We start from the raw sequence: 6127 nt of genomic DNA, 5'->3' as shown, positions 1-6127 counted from the left end.
ATTAACTATTTAAATATTAGCAGAAAGAAATCAAAATTTTTATTTTTTTGATTTTTAAAATGATTTAAATCAATAGAAGTAAATTGTCTAAAAAAAATTAAAACTTTTTTTGCATGTAAAAATAAGTAATATGTGTGTGATGTGGTGGTAGAAAATGCTATGGAAAGGAAAAAAGTGAATTAACAGTACAATGTCTTGTAATAGTAAAAAATCTATTTAGCGTGTAATAGGACTGGAATAGAAATGGTTACGCATCCAGTAAATACCTCCAAATTTGGGTTTTAAAAAATCCTATCATACATAACAGTAATTATAATAATCATAATAAACATAACAGTCATAAACATAATGAACATAGAGTCATAATAAAATATCAGAAGTAAAAATAACAGTAAGTTTACACCCAACAACCATTCGAGTCGATTTGTGTCTTAACAGAATTCTCATCAGTTTTAAAAATGACCGTGTGGTCATAACCCTCGATTCAGGTCATAATTTCTTTTTATATTTTCTTGCAAGTTAATCTGGTTGAACTAACCAATTCGGTCTTACTATGGGTTTTCCCAATTTCTCGGCATATTGCCTTTTTACTATATACTCGTATTTAATTTATATTTTTTTCCCCTTCTTCCTTTTCAAGTTTTCTATTTCAATTTGGTTTTTCTTATTTCCGGAATTTGGAAATTTTTCTGCATTTTTGCATTAGGAAAAAAATTTACTTTAGATAAATTTCTCTTCAATAAATTAATGTCTTTAAAATTTTCACTTGAAATATTTTTCTTTTAGTTACCATGCTTCTTTTGGTTTAAAAGATTTTTAGCAATTCTGCTGATTTTTTAGTTAAAAATTTATTTAGTACATTGCTTTTTTATACCCAATGCTTTAAAAGCATTGGGTATAAAAGTATTTGGCATTTAAAGCATTTTTTCTTTACCCAATGCTTTTTAAATTAATATCTTCTGGTTAATTCTGGTTTCTTATTCGAGTACTTTTCTTTCAATGCTTACTTTTTTTATTTTAGGGTCATGTAGGAGTAGATTATATGATGATAATTAATTAAATTAAATCACATTTTTAGAAAATAATGATGTTTTTACAAATTACCTGAACTGGCACTTTCCATTAATTTTGAAATGTTTCAAGAATTCACAATCATCTAGATATAATTCAGAAATGAGGATCTGTTGAAAATTCTTTGGCTGCTCCTTGAAAAGAAAACCAAAGAAATTCTAACAGTTATATATATTTCATATTAATTTTATTGTTTTATTAGTTTCATGAAATCTTTATTGTATTATTAATGGCTTTTATTTCAGTTTTGAACTGATTTTATTTTAATTGTGATTCAAGTATTTCCTATTAGAAAGTTGCCCTCTTTCATGATCCAGTTTTGATTTAATTATTATCTCTTGATTACATACATACATACGCACACACACACACACACATATATATATCGGTTATCCTAAATAAGGAACTATCATTAATAAGAAAACAAGAAATAATATACTGGTTATCATTAATTAAAGAAAAATCACAGTGACGATTACTCAAAAAGCTACATGTTTAGTGAAATTCACCCGTAGTATACAATACATAATAAGGTATAAAATAACATCCAAAAATTTACCATACAATTATGATGTTATAGAAATTAGCATATGTATAAAATAAAAAAAACATATGTGTCAGTTTGGTGTGGGAAAATTACATTCAATATGGAGTATGAGCTTCTCTGTCAGCAATACAACACATACAACGATAAAAATGTTGTCAATTATGCTTTATTTCCTACGGAAATGAGAGCCATTGGTCTTTCAAAGCAGTTGTAAGTGTGTCAAGGGTCGGAAGAGGAGAACTGACTGCAGCTAAAAGTATACCAGACATGCTCGATAGGATTCAGGCTTCGGTGATCGATCTGGCTACTCCATGCGCTGAATTGTTTGCTGCTGAAGATAATTATCCACGATTCGAGCCCTGTGAGGTCTAGTGTTGTCGTTCTGTGGCAGGAAATTATCACCTATGACCGCGGCTTAAGGGGCAGCATAAGCATCAAGGCTATCATTTCTATAGGCCTAAGCATTCACGGTTCCACGTGGAAAGACATGGAGGTCTCTACGCCCACCCATACAAATACCATACAAACACAGATACTGCCTCCTCTGTATCCATCTCTTTCACGGATAATGAATGGTAACGGGTTCCAGGTTATCTTCCAAATCAAATAAAGCCTATTATAGCTTGAGAGGCCAAACTGGACTCATCTTTAAAGCAAACAATCCTTCATTTATCAGCCGTCCAGTGGACATGTTGACGTGCCCACCTCAAACGCTCCCTTTTATGACATGACATGAAGGAAAGTAAATGGCTGGTCGCCTCGCGTACAGACCGGCTTCTACGGACGGTTGACGTTGACACCAAACTTCCGGTGGCTGCAGCATGGAAGAATCTCGGTTGAGACGGAGCTTCGGTTCTATTCCTTCGGGCGCATAGCTATTTACCATTAAGTATTTGGACACTTACGATAGAAAAAAAAAAAAGAAAAGAAAATTTATGCATATTCAATAGCTAGCAGAGCCTCCACGAGCGGCAGTTACAGCCTCAACCCTCCGAGGCATGCTTTCCACAAATCCTTGTATGATGGCTATTGGAATTGTTTTCCACTGGGCTTGGAGAAGACATGCACGTTCATTTACAGAGATTGGACGGTTGTTGCACCCCTTAATTCGGTGATCCAACTCGTCCTAGAGGCTCTCGATAACTTTCATTTCTGAGCTTTGGGTAGGTCAGTCCATTCGGTTAAACCCATTGTCACCATACCAATCCATGGTTGATCTCGCAACATGCCAGCTGATGATGTCGGCCTGAAAGTAACGTGGGTCCAACCCGCAAAACTGCTCCAACGTAGGAAGCACACTAACCATCCAAATGAAAAAAAGTCGAATCCAATGGCATTAGAAAGGTAGAGGGTGAACATTGATTCGTTTCTCCAGAGAACTCGTTTCCACTGATCAATGTTCCACTGTCGGCTTGTTTTTCAGGACATTAACCGAGCAGCTCGGTTGGACTTTCTGATCAATGGGCAGCAGATCAATGACTTATGAACACCAGTACGATGCCAAGCAGATATAATTTCTTACGGACGGTATTTATCGAAACAACATTTCCAGTTGCCTGTTGAAACTCCTAGAGCATGTGGGCCATTAGTTGGGTGCGGTTTTACCGAATTTCTCTGGATAGATCCTATCTCCCAGTTTCTCGGGTCTGCCGACTCGAAGCAGATTCTGATAATAACCGCTCACCTTCCATTTCTGAATTACATTGGCCACTGTCGAATTTGGGTAACTCAACTCACTAGATAGATCGGCCATTTTTGTGATATCCGACGGTTACACCTTTCTTGAAATCAGATAACTCTGTACTTCGCGGTATTTTGCACGCCATTAATGTCAATGTTGGAGGGCGTGACATATATCAGGACTGCAGATATCGGCATTTGCATGGGTGTCCAAATACTTATTGGTAGATAGGGTATCAGGCATAGGTACTCGTCGTAGCGGTTGGCTGTCCTTGGCTGCAACTTCTCGGTTAGACATTGTCTACGAAGCAAAGAAGGACTCGCATTTAAGCATCTGGCCACTTCTGTCTAACTTTGTCCTGTTTGTAGTCTCCCAATAGCTCTCCATTGCAGTTCTTCGAGGAAATAATACCTGGAGGTCGTTGTTACGAATTGGCTATCTCAAATTTTTTGTCTCAGTATCACAGAGAAATTTGCAGGCTTGCTTTCAAGCATACAATTTTATGCTCTTCGCAGATGACATATCCCGATTGCAGCGCCACTAATTTTCATACTTTAGTTTTACACGGCAGCTCTTACTTAACAACATATTCGAATTTATACAGACTGGCTTATTTTTGAATGAGTTATGGCTGTTTTTGTGATTTTTCCTTAATTTTTGAAAACCAATGTATACATATGAATTAAAATTGAAATAATAAAAATGATAAGCAGTAAGTTTTCAAAATTACTGTTATTTAGTGGTAATAAATGAAAATTAAATTAAAATTAAAAGGAAATTTAGATATCACATTCAGATAAAACAAAGCAGAACCAAAATGGAATTTCTACAAAGAGTGCAAATCACTACATAAATTGGGTAACAGTGATTTTTTTTTAATTAAATAGTTTTACGGTAAAATTTAAAAAAAAGGAAACTAAAACTGAGAGAATTTTCAAAAAATACTTAAAAAAAAAAAAAAAAAAAAAAAAAAGCATGAAAAAAAAAATTGACACCCAATCAAAACAGCGGAAACAATCGTTTAAAAAATTTCGAGAAATGTGAAAAATGCAATTAAGTTTAGAACACATTGAGTTTACATGTCCCGGGACGTCATCATAAGGTTTTAGTATAGAGAGACGTCAAAGTATACTAGCCTGAGCTAACTAACGTTCAATTTTAAAAATTAATTAATTTATGCAACAGTAATAATTTAGTCTGTAGAGACATTAGGTATATTTTTGGAAGCAGGCAAGATGAAAAATAGCAACCGCCTTCGCCGGGAATCGAACCACGGACCTCTGGATCACCGATCCAGCGTGGAGAACCACTACACAACGAAGGCACGCTAGGAAAGTGGGAGAAATACCTTATATACTCCCCTTTTTAAAGGGCGACTGGGGTATTCAGGGAACCCAATCGCCAAATCCTGGGTGCGGAGAAACCTCATCCAAAACCATTTTAGTTCGGGCGCCACTGTAGAGACATTAGGTATATTTTTGGAAGCAGGCAAGATGAAAAATAGCAACCGCCTTCGCCGGGAATCGAACCACGGACCTCTGGAATACCGGTCCAGCGTGCAGAACCACTACACCACGAAGGCCCGTTAGGAAAGTGGGAGAAATACCTTATAAGTCAATAAATTTTATAATAATTAATTTAGTTATAATATTAGTTAATATTACATTAATTAAATGTTCGTTAATATAGTTATAATTCTAGTTAATTATAATATTGTAGCAATTAATTTTTATATAAGTTTAGACAAAGTTTATTAAACCATCAGTTTAATGTGGTTGCCCTGTTAATATTTGTAACTGAAAGATGCTTCTGTCAAGCATAAAGCAGCCACATTTGCATAACACTTATGTGAAAGCAAGTAAACTTACGTGAAAGCAAGTAAGTATAAGTATTTTTTATATAAGTTTAAACTAAGTTTATTAAACCATTCGTTTAATTTGATTGCCCTGTTAATATTTGTAACTGAAAGATGCTTCTGTCAAGCATAAATCAGACACACTTGCATAACACTTATGTGAAAGCAAGTAAACGCATGCAGTCAATGAAGCTGATCAAAATTCTGCTAATAAATATCAACTAACAGGATTTTCGTGTTCATTTATGCAAACAAAAGAATTGGATGAATATTTATGCATTAAACTATAAGGTATTTCTCCCGTCTTCTTAGCATGCCTTCGTGGTGTAGTGGTCAGCATGCTCGACGCGTTTTCGAGAAGCCCGTGGTTCGAGTCCCGGCGAGGCCATTGCTCATTTTTCATCTTTCCTGCTTCGAAATAACCTAATGTCTCTACAAAGCGTGCAACTAAAACTAAAAAAACTGCATAAGAATACTATTTAATTAGAATTCTGATGATTGGCGATATAGAAAGAAACACTGAAACCAATATCTTTAATAAAATTACGAATGTAATGCTGTCATTAATTAAAAGTTATTTAATCAGATTGATAACTTAAGGAAAACTGGAGGAATTTTACTCAATTTTTTTAAATTGTAAGATATAAAGGAATTTGAAAACATATTGCAAAATTTAAGTATTTTTTCCTTTAGAGTTAATTACTCAAAACAAGAAAAATTTCAGGTATTAACGGTGGAAATTTATGTGATGATATTTAAACAGCTGAAAATATTAGCAACTCTCTCGCAATTTTAATATGCCAAAAAAGGAAAAAAAAAAAAAAAAAAACTTTTTCGAGAGCTCTGGAAGAATTCCTAAAAATGTAATCATACACACAAAGACATATTTTAGCAATTTTGTTTAATATATCATTTAATATTTCGTTGTTATGCAGTATTTTAATATTTCATAGTTTAATAACTTTGTTTTTAT

General features: G+C 34.2%; 1 non-coding gene across 1 annotated transcript; it reads right to left on the bottom strand.

The window, feature by feature from the left end:
* Nucleotides 1-4807: 4807 nt before the first annotated feature.
* Nucleotides 4808-4881, bottom strand: TRNAT-GGU (transfer RNA threonine (anticodon GGU)). Its single transcript has one exon. It is a non-coding gene; the product is annotated as a tRNA-Thr (tRNA).
* Nucleotides 4882-6127: the final 1246 nt, after the last annotated feature.

This window comes from Stegodyphus dumicola, chromosome X1 (genome assembly GCF_044657685.1).
Source record: "Stegodyphus dumicola isolate Sdum_Otavi_A_Nest chromosome X1, ASM4465768v1".
NCBI lineage: Eukaryota > Metazoa > Arthropoda > Arachnida > Araneae > Eresidae > Stegodyphus > Stegodyphus dumicola.
Note: the sequence above shows the minus strand (reverse complement) of the source record. Positions and strands in the feature narration are given on the sequence as shown.